This window comes from Chiloscyllium plagiosum, unplaced genomic scaffold (assembly GCF_037043375.1).
Source record: "Chiloscyllium plagiosum isolate Xiang-an unplaced genomic scaffold, Cpla_swu_hap1 HiC_scaffold_40, whole genome shotgun sequence".
Classification (NCBI taxonomy): Eukaryota; Metazoa; Chordata; class Chondrichthyes; order Orectolobiformes; family Hemiscylliidae; genus Chiloscyllium; species Chiloscyllium plagiosum.
Genome location: NW_028270178.1, coordinates 21,075,547 through 21,097,254, shown reverse-complemented (window position 1 = coordinate 21,097,254; position 21,708 = coordinate 21,075,547). Strand labels below are relative to the sequence as shown.

Genomic DNA, 21,708 nt, shown 5'->3' with positions numbered 1-21,708 from the left:
TTCTCTGTGAAGCAGCTGCGCTCACGGTCAGCGGGGGACACGAGAAGCGGCCGTTAACCGCCATCTCGCGCGGGGCCCTGAGGCGAGGAGGTGGGTGGGTGGGGGAGAGGCACGCGCGGGGCCTGAGGAGAGGAGAGGAGAGGAGGGGTGGGGGAGGTGCACGCGCGGGTGGAGAGGGCTGTTCCCGAGCGGCTGCAGGGTGAGATAGCTGGGAGGGGGCGGGGTGAGGACGGCGTGGGGTGGGCGGGGCCGAAGCGCGCTCTCTTCCCTTCCCTTCCCTTTCCACATGTGCTGGGGAGAAGGCGGGGCCCTGTGGGGGGTGAAGTTCGCAGGGCCGAGGGTAGCGCGCTGGCGTTCGCGGAGCCGAAGTGGGCGGGGCGTGATGCGTAGGGTGGTCTCCGGCAAAATGGAGTGGTGGGGGGGGAGGGTGAAGGTGAAGTGGTGCGGTGTGTGCGCGCGTGCTCGCGCCCGCTTGGCGACGGAGAGTGGTCAGTGTTAATGTTCTGTTCTCGAGGGTCGTGGTGGTAGAGGGGGGAGGAGAGTCATCCCGCCGGTCGGCCGTTACCAGATAGGATTTTTTTTTGGTTAATTTCCGGCCGAGGGTTTTGTTTTAAACCCTGCGGCGATGGCGGGCAGTAACAGCAGCCGCTGCGGCCTGCAGACAGAGGCATGGCTGAGGACAGCTGCGATTGCGGCCCGGGACCCGCTCCAGAGGCAGGAGGATTCACCCTCCCCCCCCGCCCCGGGGGACTGAGGGAAGAGTTGGTCTGGTTTGGGATTCTCTCCCTCGAACGGCGCTCTGTGTCAGGTCAGTTGTTTAATATAACTCTGAGATGGACAGTTTGTGTGTATTTTTCATTGAGCAGTTAAATGGAGTGAGGCTGCAGATCCCACACCTGAATGGTCAGCCTGCTCTTGTTCCTGTGAAACCTGTTTTTACAAATTTACCAGAACTCCGCAATAACACCTAATGGCGATGGATTAATAAATATGGATAATCTGTCCCAAAGGCAGGGCTCACTCTGCTCAAATGGCTTGGATGGGGATGCGTGTTTCTCAATTTACAGTTGATTGACTTTGGTATATGGTTCTGTATTCACATGAAGCCATAGCAATGTACAGTAATCCAACTCTTCTAAGCTGACAAGATAATCTAAACAAATGGGTCAATGGTAGCACTGCTGTCTCGCAGTGCCAGGGAAAGGGTTTGATTCCAGCCTTGGAAGCAAGTGAGGACTGCAGATGCTGGAGATCAGAGTTGAGAGTGTGATGTTGCAAATAGTTTTAGAGAACAACTCTGGGACACCTGCACCAATTAAACCCACTACCCTGTGGCTGAACACTCCACCTCTTTCTCCCACTCCACTAAGGACATGCATGTCCACTCTTGACTTGATTCCAGACTTGGGTGACTGTCTGTGTGGAGTTTGCACATTCTCCCTGTGTCTGCGTGGGTTTCCTTCACCTGCTCTGGTTTCCTCCCATCGATCCAAAGATATGCAGGTTAGGTGAATTGGGTGCACTAAATTGCCCAGTGTTCAGTGATGTGTAGGTTAGCGGCATTATTCGGGTAAAAGTAGATTAATAAGTGAGTAGGTTTGGGTGGGATAGTCTTCGGATGCTTGGTGTGGACTTGCTGGGCTGAGGGGCATGTTTCCACACTGGGCAATATATGATTTGCCAGCACTTGGCCCATATCCTGTTTAACGTTTTCCCCTTCACACATCTATCCAGAAGCCTTTTAAATATTGTAATTGGAACCTCCTTCAAGCAGAAGATTTGAATGGAGCTGTTTTTGTAAGGTGTGTTCAGGAGGGTTTCCTAACTCATTACGTTGACAGGCCGACGAGGGGAGAGGCCATTCCAGACTTGGTGCTCGGAAACGAGCCGGGGCAGGTATCTGATCTTGTGGTGAGAGAGCATTTTGGTGACAGTGACCACAACTGCTTCACATTCTACATAGCTATGGAGAAGGAGAGGATTAGGCAAAATGGGAGGATATTTAATTGGGGAAGAGGAAACTGTAATGTGATTAGACATGAGTTAGGAAGCATGGACTGGGAGCAATTGTTCCATGGTAAAGGTACTATAGACATGTGGAGACTGTTTAAGGAACAGTTGTTGCGAGTGATGAATAAATATGTCCCTCTGAGACAGACAAGAAGGGGTAAGATAAAGGAACCTTGAATGACGAGAGCAGTGGAGAGTCTTGTCAAAAGGAAGAAGGTAGCTTACGTAAGGTGGAGGAAGCTAGGGTCAAGCTCAGCTCTAGAGGATTACAGGCAGGCGAGGAAGGAGCTCAAGAATGGTCTGAGGAGAGCCAGGAGGGGGCACGAGAAAGGCTTGGCAGAACGGATTAGGGAGAACACAAAGGCATTTTACACTTATGTGAGGAATAAGAGAATGGTCAAAGAAAGAGTAGGGCCGATCAGGGATAGCATAGGGAACTTGTATGTGGAGTCTGAGGAGGTAGGGGAAGACATAAATGAGTTTTTTGCTTCTGTCTTTACGAAAGAAATGAACTTTGTAGTGAATGAAACCTTTGAAGAGCAGGTGTGCATGCTGGAATGGATAGAGATAGAGGAAGCTGATGTGCTGAAAATTTGTCAAACATTAAGGTTGACAAGTCGCCAGGCCCGGACTAGATTTGTCCTTGGCTGCTTTGGGAAACGAGAAATGCGATTGCTTCGCCACTTGCGAAGGTCTTTGCATCCTCGCTCTCCACTGGAGTCATACCTGAGGACTGGAGAGAGGCAAATGTAATTCCTGTCTTCAGGAATGGAAATAGGGAAATCCCCGGCAACTACAGACCAGTAAGTCTCACGTCTGTCGTCTGCAAGGTGTTGGAAAGAATTCTGAGGGATAGGATTTATGACCATCTGGAAGAGCATGGTTTGATTAAATGCAGTCAATACGGCTTTGTGAGGGGCAGATCATGCCTCACAAACCTTGTCGAAATTCTTTGAGGGTGTGACGAGAAAAGTTGATGAGGATCGAGCTGTGTGTGTGGTGTATACAGACTTCAGCAAGGCATTTGATAAGGTTCCCCATGGTTGGCTCATTCGGAAGGTCAGGAGGAATGGGATACAGGGGAATTTGGCTGTCTGGATGCAGATTTGGCTGGCCAACAGAAGACAGTGAGTGGTAGTAGAAGGAAAATATCCTGCCTGGAAGTCAGTGGTGAGTGGTGTTTCACAGGGCTCTGTCCTTGGGCCTCTACTGTTTGTAATTTTTATTAATGACTTGGATGAGGGGATTGAAGGATGGGTCAGCAAGTTTGCAGACGACACCAAGGTTGGAGGTGTCGTTGACAGTATAGAGGGCTGTTGTAGGCTGCAGCGGGACGTTGACAGGATGCAGAGATGGGCTGAGAGGTGGCAGATGGAGTTCAACCTGGATAAATGCGAGCTGATGCATTTTGGAAGGTTGAATTTGAAAGCTGAGTACAGGATTAAGGATAGGATTCTTGGCAGTGTGGAGGAACAGTGGGATCTTGGTGTGCAGGTACATAGATCCCTTAAAATGGCCACCCAAGGGGACAGGGTTGTTAAGAAAGTATATGGTGTTTTGGCTTTCATTAACAGGGGGATTGAGTTTAAGAGTCGTGAGGTCTTGTTGCAGCTCTATAAAACTTTGGTTAGACCGCACTTGGAATACTGCGTCCAGTTCTGGTTGGAGAAAGTAAGGACTGCAGATGCTGGAGATCATAGCTGAAAAATATGTTGCTGGAAAAGCGCAGAAGGTCAGGCAGCATCCAAGGAGCAGGAGAATCGACGTTTCGGGCATAAGCCCTTCTTCAGGAATGCCTTTCTTCATAAGACAAGCCCTCCAGACCAGGCAGCATCCTGGTAAACCTTCTTTGCACCCTCTCCAAAGCCTCTGTATCTTTCCTATAATAGGGTGACCAGAATTGGACACAATATTTCAAGTGTGGTCTCACCAGGACTTGTAGAGCTGCACTGAGGCTTAGAAGGGAAGGGGAGAAAATAACTTTGGCTTTCCCCTTGCAGGCTGTCGCCACAGCGGTATCCAAAACAGTATAGTTCTTGCTGAGGGGAACGGCCACAGGGGATCCCTGCTCTGATCGTCAGTTCCCTTTCCTCCCCCTGGCTGTAACCCAGTCGTCCTTATCCTGTGTCTGTGGAGTGACCACTTCCACGACCATCCTCTCAATTTCCCCCTCAGCCTCCCGGATGATCCGTAGCTCATCCAGCTCCAGTTCCCTAACTCGGTTTTCAAGGAGCTGAAGTTGGATGCACTTCCCGCAGATGTAGTCGGCAGAGACATGTGAAGTGTCTCTCACCTGCCACATTCTGCAGGAGGAACATGCAACTGCCATAACATCCATATCCCGCTATTCTGAAAGCCTGCACAGAACTAAGCAAAGGAAGAAAAGAGAGGGAAAAAAAAGAGAAACCTGAAAACTTACCTAGTTTACAGACTCTTAAGGTTAGAGGAGGTTGTTGGGAGGGAGGCCCTACAGTGTAGGGTCTCAGGTTTAGATCTCACCCACTTAAAACCTTCCCAGAAGTCCTTCGCTCCTCCCTCGCACCTCTCGGCAAATGGAGGCCCTGACGCCCGAGGTAAGTGTTTTAAACGGTTAGACTCACCTTCCCAGATTAGACTCTATCCCCCCACTGCATGACTCATTGGCCTATCTATCAAGATTCCATTGTACTCTGAGGTAACCTTCTTTGCTGTCCACCAATTTTGGTGTCATCTGCAAACATATTAACCATACATCCTGTGTTCACATCCAAATAATTTACATGAATGATGAAAAACTGTAAACCCAACATCGATCCTTGTGGCCTCCAGCCTGAAAAGCAACCCTTCACAACGGTTTTGTCCTCTGTCTTTGAGTCAGTTCTGTATCCAAATGGCTACTTCTCCCTGTACGCCATGTGGTCTAACCTTGCTAACCAGTCTACCATGAGGAACCTTGTCGAATGCCTTTCTGAAGTCCACGTAGATCACATCTAACAGTCTGCCCTCATCAATCCTCTTCGTTACTATTTCTAAAAATGTAATCAAGTTAGTGAGACATGATTTCCCACACTCAAAGCTGCATAGACTATTCCTAATCAGTCCTTGCCTTTCCAAATACATGTAAATTGTATCCGTCAGGATTCCCTCCGCAACTTGCCTACCACTGATGTCCGGCTTATTGATCTATAGTTCCCTGGCTTTTCCTTGCCATCTTTTCTTAAATAGTGGCACCACCTTAGCCAACCTCCAGTCTTCCAGCAACTCACCTGTGTGTGTCAATGATACAAACATCTCAGCAAGCGACCCAACAATCACTTCCCTAGCTTCCCAGAGTTTTAGGGGACATCTGGTCAGTACCCAGGGATTTATCTACCTCTACACCTTTTAAGATGCCAGCACCTCATTGTCTGTAATATGGAGACTTTTTTTTTCCAAGATGTTGCGATTTATTTCCCCACATTCAATATCTTCCATGTCCTTCTCCACAGTAAACATTGATGCAAATACCGAGAAACCTTAGTTACCTGAACAAGATGGGCGGGCACTCTGGGTCTCAGTTTTCTGTTAAGGCTGCTCCCCATTCAAGAGAGGAGATTGCAGCACACTGCGGGTGAGTGTCCGCCGTTCATCCCCCAACACTGCCTGTCCCCACCAGCCCCCCAACCCCATCCAACACTGCCACCCCGGCCAGCACTGCCCTGCGTGCCACTGCCCTTGTCAGCTCCCCCCTCCCCCGACTGTACACCAACAGTAAGGCTGCTGCTGCCGCCTTAGAATATCTGGGGAAGGGGGGTTTAGGGTTCACCCTGATGTAGGACTCCAGGGGAAATGTGGAGAGAGACAGGGAGGGCAGGAGGTCAGTCATTTGGAGATGGTGCCTGGGCTCTCATCGATGTCCAGGACTGTTCTCAGCATCATTTCAGTAAGCCAAGATCATTTTTAATCATTGTAAACAAATGACGTGATCAGAACTGAAACAGCTCTTGGATGTAATGCTTCTATTGGGACCTCAAGATCTCCTTCGGATAATCGAGGTTCCTCTGTACTCTTAGTATCTCCCTCAGAACTGATACTTCTGACCATGTTGCACTCCCTCAATACTGACCCAGTGACAGTGCAGCATTCCCTCAGTAGATTAGATTAGATTACTTACAGTGTGGAAACAGGCCCTTCGGCCCAACAAGTCCACACCGACCCGCCGAAGCGCAACCCACCCATTCCCCTAATTTACCCCTTTACCTAACACTATGGGCAATTTAGCATGGCCAATTCACCTAACCTGCACATCTTTGGACTGTGGGAGGAAACCGGAGCACCCGGAGGAAACCCACGCAGACACGGGGAGAATGTGCAAACTCCACACAGTCAGTCGCCTGAGTCGGGAATTGAACCCGGGTCTCTGGTGCTGTGAAGCAGCAGTGCTAACCACTGTGCCGCCGTGCCACCGTGATTACAGTGCTAACCACTGTGCCACCGTGAGCCTGCAGTATGCATGTGGAACACTGTGTGCAGTTTTGCAACCCTTCTGTGAGGAACAATACCCCAGCATTGTGGGCAACCCAAAAATGCTTCACTCTGCTGATTCCCGTAAAGGTTGAGTGGGTTGGGCCTCTATTCATTAGAGTTTAGAAGAAACAGGAAACCTTCTTTTAAACATATTAGATTCTTAAGGGACTTAATAGGGTAGATTTGCAGAGGAGACCTTTTGGGAAGATGTAGGAATTGGAGACATCATCTCAGACAATTAATACAGTAATGAGGAGGAATTTTCTTCCTGAGAGTATTGAACCTATGGAAATCTTCACCACAGAAGGCTGTTAAAGATTAGTCGTTAAGTGTATACAAGGCTGAGATTGACAAACTAAATATGTAAACATATTGAAGGTTCTGGGAAAAAGACAGCCAAGTGGAATTGAGGTATATCCCATTAGCCATGATCTCATTGAATGGGGGAGCAGATTAGATGGGCAGAATGGCCTACATCTGCTTTCATTTGGGAGAGGTGGTAGAAGACAAGTGAATGGGGTTGTTGGATTGGGATTGTTGGGGATAGCTTCATAGCTGTTAGGAGAAAGTAGGACATTGAGATTGGTCTGGGGCTGATTCAGAGGGATTGTGTGACACAGTGGGGTAAAGGAATTAGTTTGGAATTGCTAAAGGTCAATAATGGGTGAGTGGGTACCTGTCTGACATTAAATGTCTCTGCTCAGCGTGGGTAAGTGGAAATTGTTCAGGATCAATATGGGAGAACAGGGAAATGAACTTCCACCTCAGAAAATGATTATCTCATTGAGAGAGCAGACCATTCCCTGGCTCAGCAGGGAATAGGAAACGTGGGGATAGGCTGGAAGATGCTGAATGGAAATTTACAATTCAAGATGATCTCATTAAATACAGGCTCTGAGCTGCAGCGAGCCAGTGGCCGCATGGGAAAGAAGAGCTCTAGAAGTCCACATAATGTCTGGAGGACCGGGCTTCAAACCTCACTATGGTAGATGGTGAAATTGGAATTCAGTAACAATTGGTGATTGAGGCTCATGATAACAATGGAACCAATATCGAATGTCAGTGGAAAAAGCCCATTTAATTCATAAATATCCTTCAGGGAAGGAAGCTGCTGTCTTTACTTGATTTGGCCAACACGTGACTTCAGACCCACTCAATGAGATCATGGCTAATCTGACAATCTGGTTACCTCTGAACTTTCCTCTGGACAAGTAGGGATGGGCAATGAATGCTGGCCTAGCCAGTGGCACCCACATCGTGGAAATACATTCAAAAAAGATGTGGTTTGGGCTAAAATTTAACTGTGTTGTTGCCAAATATGTGACAGACAGCAAACAGAGCTTGGAATAAATTGAAAGTTTCACTATTAGTCAGTGTTGGGGGTCTCAGCAGGTCCCAGCTTGAACTTCAGCAATTAAGAGTTCTAGGGAGAGTCATAAAGCCGTCTAATGTCAAAGCTGACTTCGAAGCTCAAAGTCCACATTTAATGCCTTATCATTTTATGATTTACATCTTCATTTCCATGCTGTTGGCTGTGTAACCAAAATATTTCCTCATTCTAACTCCAACAGCATTCTGATAGTGAGCTCTGGGAATTCACAAAGAGAGAACCGAGTCATCATTGGAAATTAATCTACTAGAGCTCCAGTTTAAAATATACTCAACCGGTCAGACCAGTGAGTCTCGTTCCTCCATTTGTAACCATGACACCACTAATATTCTTGAAAGAATAAATCTTTGTAATCCTGTGTCAAGAATTGGGAGTCCTCTTTAACCTGTGTTAACTCAGCATGCCACATTTGGCATTTCTTGGATGACATGAGGCCTTATCTAACTATCACATCAACCTGCCTTCTGCAAATGTACATAAGCCTTGTTATAAAAACAGAGAGGTCATGACAGTCAAAGTTTTACTGAAGTCAAAGATTTATCATATGCCTCCCCACACCATTCTCAATGCTCTGTGTCAAAAATAAGGAGGTTCTGGTTTCAGAAGGAATGGAAACTAACCTTCAAATGGAGGTGGGCAAGGGGACAGCAGGTATCCTACTCGTGGGTAGCTGTGCTGAGGTTCTGGGCCAAGGGAGTTAGACAGGAAGTTGACACAGCATTGATGACCAGAACCTCTCGAATTAGAAGCATTCACAGAAAGAAGGTCCAGGAAGCTGAGCCACACCATCAGCCTGAGAGGAAAACAAAGAATGTTGGTACTAAGACCACCAGCAGAGGGACATGACTGTGCACTGCCCCTACTCATCCATTCTCCAGACCAATTCTGGGACTGGGAAAATTGTTTTCAACTGTCATGTATTGTATTTTTCATTGTAACACATCAAAACTGTTGCTTCTCAAACTTTCGAAATATGATAGCTAATCTCAGCAGTTGATAATTTATAGCAAACAGTATCCTGTTCTCACTGGTGTTGATCAGTGTGGAGATAAAAGACTGAGCCAGGTTCACTGTCTGCTCCCTGGGTACGAAGGCAGGGAGCCCAGGTCTGTGAGATGCAGGCTGATGCTTTGTTCTCTCTTTCATCTCTGAATATAAATGTCATGGCTTTGACATCCTGAAACACAGATAAGATCCATGACTGTTCAATTAGCACAGGGACAATAGTGGGCCATTACAATTGTACTCGTCCTCTGCCAGTATGGAATTGTGTGGCACACCGCATGCTCAGTACGAACCTGAGATATTACCGGGTCAATTTGCTGTGCTGATGTGCGTCAAATTAGATCTCTCTGTCGCTCTCTCTGTCGCTCTCTCTCTCTGTGTGTTAGATTATAAGGAACTTACGTTCCTACTTCTTGCCATTCATAGCCATTTCCTAGTTATTCAGAGTGATGTTACATTGTCATCTTTTGCTATTTGGAGCCATTTGCAACATCACGTTATTCAAAATCAAATAACATTGCAACTGGAATTTGGACTACTTCCTGTAGTTTTTAAAAAAAAAAAATGACTGACAACAGATTTTACCATTAAGGGATGATTTACATTATATTGTTTCTGGATATGATGTGATCACTACGTTGTCTTGAGTGGCATTTGACTGTGGGGAATGGCCGGGGGTCGCCATATGGGCATTACTGACTGTGATGTAAAGAGTTTATATAAAGAAAGGATTGTTTTCCATTGTTCAGAGTGATATTTGACACCGCTCCGCAAGCCGTGTGAAGTGTGTTAAAGGGTTTCTCTAGAAAGTTTGTGCTGTATTGTGCTTAATAAAATTTTGGCTGTTTACAGAAGTTGGCATGTTGCAGTTGCATCAAGTGTGTAAGAATCTCAAGGAAGAAAGAACCAAACATTTGTTGACAGCAGTAGGATTCCAACATACAAGGAACTTCCATCATGAATGCCGGCTACATGAGACTGATGGGCCCACGAGGTAAGATTTGCCTTCATCTCTCTCCTTAACCTACGGTTGACTCTTCTTCCCCAAGGACTCCGAGGTAATGGAATCTCTGACTTAACTTATGCACTTGCAGGCTGACGAGTTTGTTTTCAGATTTCAAAGTTGCTGGGAAAAGGGAGGTTAGAGTCCCCTAAGTAGTGAAGTTTGAGGTTCAAGCATAGTACATAAGATAAAAAATAACTCCTGTGTCTGTTTCAACCATCTTTCCTTAGACCGGATGTTAAGAGGGGGAAATCCCTCAGGCGAAGTGGGTTTTTTTTTGCCTTGAGCAGTTAAATGGAATGAGGCCACAGATCAGCTTCGACCTTATTGAGGGGCTGAGTGGCCTGTCCTTGTTCCTGTGAAACCTGTTTACACATTTACCAGAACTCTCCAGTAAAACATAATGGCGATGAATTAATAAGGATGGATAATCTATATCAATGGCAGGGCTCTCTCTGCTTCAACCGATGGGATGGGGATGTGTATTTATCGATTTACAGTCACTGCTGATGGAGTCTGGTATATGGTACTATATTCACATGAAACCATAGCGATGTACAGTGCAGACAGAGACCATTTGGTCCAACTCTTCCAAGCTGACAAGATTGTCTAGATAAATGGCTCAGTGGTAGCACTGCTGCCTCACAGCAGCAGGGAACGGGTTTGATTCCAGCCTTGGGAGAAAGTCAGGGCTGCAGATGCTGGAGATCAGAGTCAAGAGTGGGGTTGGAAAAGCACAGCTGGTCAAGCAGCATCTGAGGAGCAGGAGAATCGACGTTTTGGACATATTTCCTTTCTGAGGAATGAAGCTTGTGGGTTGGAGCTGAGGGATAACCATGAAGGGGTCTGGGGCTGGGTGAAAGGCAGCTGGGAATGCAATAGATGAAGGTGGAGTGGATAGATGGGAAAGACAATGGGCAGGTTAAGAGGGTGGTGCTGTGTTGGAAGAGAAAATGAGGTCTGCAGATGCTGGAGATCAGAGATGGAAATGTGTTGCTGGAGAAGCGCAGCAGGTCAGGCAGCATCTAGGGAACAGGAGAATCGACGTTTCGGGCATTAGCCCTGTGTTGGAGATTTGGGACTGGGATAAGCTGAGGGGAGGGGAAATGAGGAAACAGGGGATTGCAGAGGCAATGGTGTCTCCAGAACGCTGGGACGGGAAATATTTTCCGAGTGATTGGGGCTGTTTGTAGGTGGCGGAGGATGATGCGATGTATATGGAGGTTGCTGGGGTGAAAGATGAGGAGGGGGTGTGTTGGGGAGGTCGGGTGCTGTCCTTGTTGCATTGGGAGGAGTGGGGATAAAGTGCAGAGTTGCAGGAAGTGGAAGTGATATGCTGGAGGGCATCGTCGACCACGTCAGAGTCATAGAGATGTACAGCACGGAAATGAACCCGTTGATCCAACCTGTCCATGCCGACCAGATATCCCAACCCAGTCTAATCCCACATGCAAGCACCTGGCCCACATCCCTCCAAACCCTTCCTATTCATACACCCATCCAGATACCTCCACCACATCCTCTGGCAGCTCATTCCATATGTGGGAGGGGAAATTGTGGTCTTTGAAGAAGGATTTTCTTTGGTGGAATTGGTCATCCTGGGAACAGATGAGCTAGAGGAATTGGGAGTAAGGGATGATGTTTTTACAGGAGGCAGGGCAGGAGGAAGTATCATCCAGGTAGATGTGGGAGTTGATGGGTTTGTGATTGATGCAAAGGATACAGTTGATGACGTTTGTGAAAGGATTGACTGTATGCAATGCAAACCTATGATATTTGTGGAGGTAGAGGTTTGCAGCGGAATCAGTAGATGACACTTGTGGACAGCAATGGATACAGTACGTGACATTTGTGTTATAACGGATACCCCTCACCCCACCCCTGGCACCTTCCCCTGCCACTGCAGGAAATGCAAAACTTGCACCCACACCTCCCCCCTGACCTCCGTCCAAAGCTCAAAAGGATCCTTCCACATCTAACAGAAATTTGTGTACCTCCACAAATGTCATCAACTGTATCCGATGCTCCCAACGTGGTCTCCTCCGGATTGGGGAGACAGGATGCCAACTTGCAGATCGTTTCAGAGAACAACTCTGGGACACGAGCACCAACCAACCCCACCGCACTGTGGCAGAACCTATCGACTCTCCCTCCCACTCTGCCAGGGGCATGCAGGTCCTGGACTGTGTCCATCGTCAGTCCTTAACCACTTGATGTGTGGAGGGAGAACACTTTGTCTTCTGCCTTGGGACCCTGCAACCACACGGGATTAATGTGAATGCCAGTAGTCTTCCTCCTTCACCCCCCCCACTCCCCACCCGAAGCCTGCAACTTGGCACCGGCCTCGTGACCTCTCCACCGTCTTTTCCATCTATCTGCTGCATCCTCCTCTCCATCCTGTCACCTTCTCTCCCCTATCAATACCCTTATCAATGGGACAAAAATCTCAGCAAAGGACCCAGCAATCACTTCCCTAGCTTCCTACAGAGTTCTCGGGCACACATTTATCCACCTCTTTGCGTCTTAAGATGCCCAGCACCTCATTGTCAGTAATATGGAGGTTTTTATAAGATGTTGCTATTTATTTCCCCACGTTCAATGTCTTCCATATCCTTCTCCACACTGATGTAAAATACTTGATTTTGCATCTCCCTCAGAACTGATGCTTCTGACCGTGCTGCACTCCCTCAATACTGACCCAGTGACAGTGCAGCATTCCCTCAGTACTGACCCTGCAGTATGCACATGGAATACTGTGTGCACTTTTGCAACCCTTCTCTGAGGAGCAATACCCCAGCATTGTGGGCAACCCAAAAGTGCTCCACTCTGCTGATTTCGGATCTGGAGGGTCTGTTATGAGGAAAGGTTGAGGAGGTTGGGCGTGTATTCATTGGAGTTTAGCAAAAAAATAGGAAACCTTCTTGAAACGTACCAGATTCTTCAGGGACTTAATAGGGTAGATTTGGAGAGGAGACCTTACAGCAAGGTGTAGGAATTGGGGGCATTATTTCGCACTAAGCACCTGAGGAAACCCACGCAGACACTGGGAGAATGTGCAAACTCCACGCAGACAGTTGCCCGAGGCGGGATTTGAACCCGGGTCTCTGGCGCTGTGAGGCAGCAGTGCTAACCACTGTGCTGCCCTAATTACATTTTTGTACTTAATGTTTATTCGCTTTGTAAGGTTTTTACTAATGAAAGCAATAAAAATAAAAATAATGCTTTTAACTAAGCCTGAAAAGGAATGCATATGAGTGGCGCCAAAATTGTTCTGCGCCTAAATGGGTCTGCAGCAAAATGGGCTGCGCCAAACAGGCCGCGCTAAATCGCTCGTGCCAAAATGGCTGCGCCGAATGGTCCTAAACCCTCCACCCCCATAGAGCCGATAAAGATCCAGATTATACCAGGGTCAAAACTGCTTTCCATACCTCCTGAGACCAGAAACAATAAAAGGGATATCATCCTTGATAAATTTGTTCTTCCAACAATGTGTTATATTTCTCTGTCATTCTGTCTGTCACAATGCCAGAGTGGAGATTAGTATTGGATCTCAGGCAGATCAATGGAATTGTCCAGCCTTTACACCTGCTCGTGCCAAACCCTCCAATGATTCTTCGCAATATCCCTGCCAGCGCCTGTATTTTCAGTGGTTGACTGACAGCAAGCTTTCTTCGCTCTCCCTTTAGCAGCACCTTCCCAATACCTGTTTGCCTTTACCTTCAAAGGTCAGGAGTACACTTGGACGTGCCTCCCTCAGGGATTTGTCCATTCACCCACTCTATCCTCGAAGGTATTGTCATGGCAGCTTTCAGAGCTTCAGTTCCTGGGCAGCTCCGCCATTGTCCAATATGTTGCTGACTTGCTCCGAGCGAGCCCTTTGAAATCTGCTGTCATCACAGATACCAACTATCTCCTGCGCACCCTCCATTCCTGGGTGGGCCAGCGCACCCAACTCCAAGTCACATTCCTGGGAACCTTGCTCAGTGCTTCTGACTGAAGTTAGCCCTGGAACGTATTACACCCATTCAAGAACCCCTCTGCCGAGAAACCCCAAGCAAATGTGTACTGCCTTAGGCCTAGTTAACTACTGCCGACAGTTGCTCCCTCACATAACATTACTCATCAAACAGTTAACCCCTTTGGCTTCAAGCAAGACTTCAAAGACCTTCACCCTAAATGAAAAACCTGTCATCTGTCACTGAACGAAAAACTGTCCGTGCCAGCGCCCTGACACTCTGAAGACGATTGTATGCCAGTATCGAAGAGGACTGTGCAGCTGCTGTCTTAATCCAAACCCATGGGGATTGCTAGAGACCAGTGGCCTATTACTCAGCTTGCCTTGACCCTGTCACCATGGGCTCCCCACCCTGCTCCTAAATTCTCCCAGCTATCTATTCCCTTGTAACAGCTGGTTTCAATATTACCGTCCAAAAACCGCTGACTGTTATTCGTCACGTGCTATTGTAGCCCTCCTGACTTCCCATCAGAGCTGCACAAGCTCGGCTTCGCCGAGACCAAGTACCCACACTGGATCTTTCCCTCTTTTAGTGGATAGTAGTTATTCGATATCACTCTTATGAGTTCCCCATTCAGGGGACACAATTATGGACCAAACAGACACCTTGGAATCAGCCTCCTTCGATACCCCAATGTCTGCTCAGAAAACAGAACTCTTTGCTCTAACATGTGCTTGTATCCCGGCTACAGGAAAATCAGTAAATCTATACGTGGACTCCTGGTATGCTTTTGCCATGGTCCATGACTTTGGCTAGCTATGCTCGCGGTGCAGATTTCTGACGTCCTCAGGGATACCTGTTCAGAACTCACTCTGTCCAGAATCTCCTCAGAGCCATCCTCCTCCGCAAGCAATTGGCCACAATCAAATGTGTAATGGCCGAAACCAACATTGGCAATGCCAGAGCTAACATAACTGCCAAACACACAGCAATTATATTGTGTACTATGGGAACCGGCAGATGCTAAGTTGATCATCTACCTCAAGCAGGCATACCAGACATTGTCACTGTGTAGCATTTGCAGGGGGCTGCCCCTCACCCAGAAAAACAGATATGGAAGATGCGTGGGTGTTCGCACTCTGTGTCAAAAGGCCTCTGGATCATCCCAGCTGGCCAAGTATGTATACCTGATGCTTTATTCCAATGCTGATTAGCTGTCTTCATACTGATACCCACCTTGGCAAGGAGGGATTGAGTAATACCATAATGCGTATCTGTTGACACCTCTAACAAGCTGAGGCAGCCAAAAGTGTGTCAAATCATATTTAATATGTCAGCAAAAGTATGCCGGTGAAGGGGGGGAGTGGGCAGTGTGTAACAGGGAGATCACCCTTGCTAGGCGGTCCATTTGAATGTATCCAGCTTGATTTCATTGAACTGACACATATACATTGTTAGAAGTATTGTCTTGTTGTTCTTGACGTAATTAGTAGATGGATCAAAGCCTTTCCGACCACTAATATTAAAGCCTCAACGGTGGTAAAATGACTCCTGACCGAGATCGCATCGAGGTTTGGAATGTCTCAACAGCTTAGTTCAGACAATGGCTTCCACTTTGTAGGGAAAATAAACAGGAAGATGGGTGAGGATCTGCATATCCGGCATTGCCCTTATCCCCCTGAGGCAGCAGGAATAATGGAAAGGGCGAACGGGATTCTTAAAACCAAACTTAATTTCTGAAGCAGACCTGAACTGGCTGAAGGTCTTTCCTTTAGCCCTGTATTACATGAGGAGTACCCTATACTCGACCACTGAACTATTGGCAGCCTAAATGTATGCCTTATCCAGTAAGACCCTTTGGAATGCAAACACAGACCTACCCAAACATGTAAAACCTAAATATTATGGAATTGGAAATGCAGAGATACGTTCAGCAGCTTACATCGTCCCTAAAGTTTCTCCTCTTACAGGTAAAACATGCCTTCGGACCACCACTGGATCAAGATTCAGATGACTAGAGTGAGCCCCCCAGACTACACAAAGGAGAACTCCTGCTGATCAAAGACCGGGATCACCCCAAGCTTGGACACCCGTGGAAAGCGCTGTTCCAGGTACTCCTGCGGATATCAGTGGCAGTCAAAGCCCAAAGCCAGTGTCACTGGCTCCTCCTGAGTGACTCTAAACGATGGGCCCTTCAGATGGCCGAAAGATTACACTCGCATACTACGGTATTATGGCTACCATTGCAGTATTAGGCAGGGAGGACAATTTGTTTGTCTTTACTACCGCCTAGCAGCAGTAATGCTTATTTTTCCTCAGCACCCATGTCGTGAGTGTGTAGGTGTCGGACACAGTGAAAAACAAGAAGTGTGTCAATCTTTATTTATATTTCACCATCAGGAAGAATGGAAACATCCAAGTGGCAAGTGTTACAACTTGCTGTGATCCCATGAGCAATCCCATTTGCTTCTCGGGACAGGGATGGGGCTGTGCTTGTGCTTTGGTTCCCACAAATATATCTTATGCCCAAATAGAATGTGGCTGCTGGCATTGCCAGGTAAACAATGGAATGTTCACCTGCACCTGTGACAAGGAAAGATGCTGAAATGTTACTACAGGAAGACAACTCATTTGTGAGCATTGCAACGGAACCCATGTGAGCTCAGCCTTTTGGTCATGACCTTTTAATGATTATCAGCTGATCAGATCAGGAGACAACTGCAAGTCAGGAGAGAAACTGGAGATGAAAACAGTTCACAACTGGCAATAACCGAGCAATGAAATGCAACTGGGCCAAAAGAAAGTTTGTGTTCTTTCTCAATGGGACCTTTACTATGACCACCCAACTCTCCCTGTCCTGTTCGCTGTCGGGACAGTAGTACCCCTCACGTCCCTTGCCCACAGAAATCGCCTCCCCACCACAGAATAGTAAGCCAAACAATTAGGAGTTTTGTGCAGATTGGAAGATTGGTGACTCTGGACTCTTCCCTTGGCTATGGGTTCCTGGGGGCTCTGTCCCTCAGAAGAGCGGTGGGAATGATGACAGCAAAGAACAGAAATCACCTTGTTAGTGGGTTAACCATCCTGGGAAACAGTATAGGGAGGGGACTAGACGTAGTTAATTGAAAATTGGCAGAGTTAAGGCTCTACACATAATAGGCCAGATATGTGGTAGACGACCTGTTGGCCCAACAAGGTTGGGGTGCATGTACAATAATGGGGTACAAATGATTCACTCAGGTTACAGATGAATTGTTCAACATAACCATGTCAAGCAGTCTGTTCGGAATCAATTGGATAATTTTAGACACTGGAACGGGTGTAGAGGAGGTTTACCAGGATGTTGCCTGGTATGGTAGGAAGATCGTATGAGGAAAGGCTGAGGCACTTGGGGTTGTTTTCATTGGAGAAAAGAAGGTTTAGGGGTGACTTGATAGAGGTGTACAAGATGATTAGGGGTTTAGATAGGGTTGACCGTGAGAACCTTTTTCCACGTATGGAGTCAGCTATTACGAGGGGGCATAGCTTTAAATTAAGGGGTGGTAGGTGTAGGACAGATGTTAGGGGTAGGTGTTTTACTCAGCGAGTCGTGAGTTCATGGAATGCCTTGCCAGTAGCAGTGGTGGACTCTCCCTCTTTATGGGCATTTAAACGGGCATTGGATAGGCATATGGAGGATAGTGGGCTAGTGTAGGTTAGGTGGGCTTGGATCGGCGCAACATCGAGGGCCGAAGGGCCTGTACTGCGCTGTATTCTTCTATGTTCTATGTTCTAGATATCTGGCAAGGATGGCTACTGTGAGGATCCTGGGGATCCTATCTACTGCATGAGCTTTTTGTTGTTGTGCGTTTTGTGTCAATAACGTGCTTTATTTCTGGCTGGAAAATACTTATACGTTAGTAGTGCCTTTCTCATCCCCTGTCCAGGTGGTTATCATGGAATGATAAAAGGTGGGAATGAGGTATTAAAGGATTGATTTGCTCTGCGGACCTGCAGGAGATTGGATGTCCCGACACTGGGGTGGGATATGTCTCTCTCACAAGTAGATTGTAAGGAATTTACATTCCTATTTCTTGCCATTCAGAGCCATTTACATGGCCATTTCCTAGTTATTCAGAGTGAACCTACATTGTCTTTCTTTGCCATTCAGAGCCATTTGCAACATGACTGTATTCAAAATCAATAAGAATTTGGACTACTCTCTGTAGTTCTTAAAATAAAGATTCACAACAGGTTTGACCATGAAGGGATGATTTCCATTATATGTTGTTTCTGGAAATGATGTGATCACTGCATTGTGTCTTGAATGGCATGTGACTATGGGGGGTGGGGGTAGGTGGCTGGGGGGGGTAGGTGGCTGGGGGGTAGGTGGCTGGGGGGGGGGGGGTGGGGGGGTGGGGGGTAGGTGGCTAGGGGCTGCCTTATGGCATTACTGACTGTAATGTGAAAAGTTTGTATAAAGGAAGGACTGTTTTTCTTCGTTCAGAGAGAACTTTGACCCAGCTCCACAAGCCCTGCAAAGTGTGTTAAAGGAGTTCTCCAGAAAGCTTGGACTGTATTGTGCTTAATAAAGTTTTGGCTGTTCACAGAAGCTTCTGTGATGCAGTTTCATCATGTGTGTAAGAATCTCAAGAAAGAAAAAGAACCTAACAAACACACCATCAAGTTTGCAGTCCCTTGTTATCGATGACAGTGCGGTACTCTCTCAGTACTGACCCTCTGACAGTGGGGCAGTCCCTTGCGCCTCCTTTACCATTCATTAACTCTCAGCTCTCTGGTCACTCAAAAGTTCTTTTTTTCTCTCTCTGTTAGGTAAATGTCCCCTGATGTTGAAATAAGTAAACACAAGAAGAAATATCTTTCTCAATGTGACCTCGTCACCACATCAGAGGATTGTACCTCCCTGAGATTAGTCACACCTTGCTCTTCTAAACACGAGTTTACATGGCCTGGCCTATCCAACCCTGGCTGATATACTGACCTTCTTATTCAAGTGTTAGTCTGGTAAACCATCTCTGTTCTGTAACTTTCCTATTTTCTATTCACTTCCCCTCACAGTATACCAAAACATTCTACTATCTTTCCTGACTATCTGCTGCACTTGCATAGTAATCTTTTGGGATTCATACGCAAGAACATACAAATTCATTTGAATCTCTGAGCTGTGCGTCCTGTTCACATTTGGAAGATTTTGTTTATTCTTCCTGTGAAAATGGATAATTTCATGTTTTCCCACTAGATCTTCCATTTGCCAGATCTATCGATATCTGTTTGCCCCCATGTCCCCTTCACAACCCACCAGACTGTGACACCCCTAGACAGTTCTGTAGAATTTGAACTGAGATCCTGAGAACATTCACTGGGTCTTTTGGAATAATAGTTTAGTGGTAGAACCACCATTGATGGCCGTTTGATGTTTACTACTGGGGTTGGTTTGGTGTCTAACCCCTTTAAGATTCATTTAAGAACAAAGAGGGAACAGGGTGCTTCCTCCACCAGTGCAATGAACCTGATTCTCCTCTGATAGAACACAACATCGTTGACTGTTGTGGCTCATATACTTTACTTGGCTGATTAACTGAAATGTTATACCTGAACTCTTACGACTTAATTAACTACCTTAAAATTCAATTGAATAAAAGGCACATTCCATCTCTTCAGCAGGCTGGATTGCAGTGGCAGCTCAGTCAGGGGATAAAATTAGGCTTCAGCCCTACAGCCCACAGGAATTGGCTTAACCGTTGAAAGAGGAGAAAGTGAGGACTGCAGATGCTGGAGATCAGAGCTGAAAATGTGTTGCTGGAAAAGCGCAGCAGGTCAGGCAGCATCCAAGGAGCAGGAGAATCGAAGTTTCGGGCATGAGCCCTTCTTCAGGAAGGGCGATCCTGACGAAGGGCTCATGCCCTTAACCATTGAAAATCTGCCTCTTCCACTATTCATTGACAACGTTAAAGGAGAGCAAATAAGAAAATCCCCAGCCTATAAACTTTGAAAAGCTACAACCGTTTGTGGAAAATCTGCAACAATTACCTCAGAAACACGGCCTGCTCAAAGAATGGAAGCATGCCAGATATTCATGCAAGTTACTATCCCAACATTTCCAATAAACTAAACCAAAGACTGAGTTACTGTCTGTTAAGCCTTATTGTGCAATTTGTTTTTTTTTGTTTTTGGCTGTGATTTTACAAGGAAGTTGGCAGCTTAGTAATCACAAATCGTGACCTTAATTTTTTTAATGGTGTATTTACTACTATCTGGACTGTGATTTTCAGTGGAATCATACGTGAAAAGAGAAATTTTGTTTTTTTTTTGAGTTCTGCAGGCTGATAGAATTGCGAATAAATGTATGCGTAAAATCTCTTGTTACACACATTCCCTGACATTCATTTATGATGCCATGAGCAAAGGATTGTGCAAGTCAAAACAAGGCTAGAATCCTGTTTTGAACTTTTGTTTCCATAATGAGATAATCAACTTTGCATTTCATTTCTGTATATGTAACTTGCATTACATGTAGCTTGTAAAATATGTAAATACCAAAATTTGTATCCCATGGCTGCAGTGGCCTCTACGGTAAGTAAACCTGATGACTTAAAAAGAAAATCCAAAGGCACATTCCAGCAGGAGATTTGATATTCTCTTACCCGCCGCAGCCAATCAGTCTCGCTCCTGTGCTATCGCTTCCTCGCTCTCACCCACGCTCTCTCTCGCTCCCTTGCCCCTAGTTCTCTTTTGCTCCCATTCTCTCTCTCACCTCCGCGCTCGCGCTCTCCCCACCTCACTATATCCCCCCCGTCATGCTCTCCCTCACTCCCTCTGTCTCACGCTCTCCCCCATCCCACCCCCCCCCCCCCCACTCCTCCCCCCCATGCTCTCGCTCCCTCTCACAGGAAGATTGTAAGGAATTTACATTCCTACCACTGCCATTCGGAGTCATTTACATGGCCCTTTCCTAGTTATTGAGATTGAAGTTACATTGTCATCCCTTGCAGTTCAGAGCTATTTGCATCATCACCCTATTCAAAATCAATAAGAAGATTGCAGGTAGAACTTTTACTGCTCCAGCAGTTCTTCAAATGAAGATTCGCAACAGCTTTGACCATTAAGGGATGATTTACATATTGTTTCTGGAAATGATGTGATCCCTACATTGTATCTTGAATGGCATGAGACTGTGGGGGGTGGCTGGGGGTTGTCTTGTGGGCATTACTGACTGTGATGTAAAGATTTTGTGTAAAGGAAGGTGTGTTTTCAATTGTTTAGAGAGACCTTTGACATGGCACTACAAGCCCTGTGAAGGGTATCTCCAGAAAGCTTGTACTGTGTTTAATAAAGTATTGGCTGTTCACTGAAATTGGTGTGTTGCAGTTGAATCGATAAGTCAGGAATCGGGACCCCTTTGCACAGGTTATGCTGGGTTGACCCCCAAAATGAGAAACGGTTCAGACACCTGTCAGGATGCTTAAATAAAAAGTTGGGAAATGAAATTTGGCCGCTCGGAGAAACTTGGGCCATAGATAAGTGTTTAAGGGCAGAGGAGCAGTCTGTAAATGAGATATGGGGACTAAATGGAAACTATAATATCTGCATGGAGAAGTACTGCAGAGGTAATTATGAACACATCTCAGCAGGCTAGTCGGGAGAATAATTCCCATCAAAGAAGGATTGGAGTGTGTGATAATGAGGAAAACCCTCAGTCTTGGTAGGTGCTGAAGAGTCAGTGTGAGGAGTATGACATGAGTAAAGGAAACTAGGAAAAATTGAGGAAGGAAAGATAAAATAAGGAATCAGTGATGAAATGCTAAGCTGAAATTTCAAGTGGGAATAAATCTCTTGACATGTCTGGTCTGCCAATATTG

General features: G+C 46.5%; 1 long non-coding RNA gene across 2 annotated transcripts; it reads left to right on the top strand.

The window, feature by feature from the left end:
- The first annotated feature begins 387 nt into the window (after positions 1-387).
- LOC148138395 (uncharacterized) lies at positions 388-21,203 on the top strand. Of its 2 annotated transcripts, none has more exons than XR_015754008.1 (4): positions 388-808; positions 9,743-9,884; positions 15,820-15,960; positions 19,514-21,203. It is a non-coding gene; the product is annotated as an uncharacterized LOC148138395 (long non-coding RNA). The 2 variants fall into 2 exon arrangements; XR_015754007.1 differs by having other exon boundaries at positions 19,511-21,203.
- The last annotated feature ends 505 nt before the right edge of the window (positions 21,204-21,708 follow it).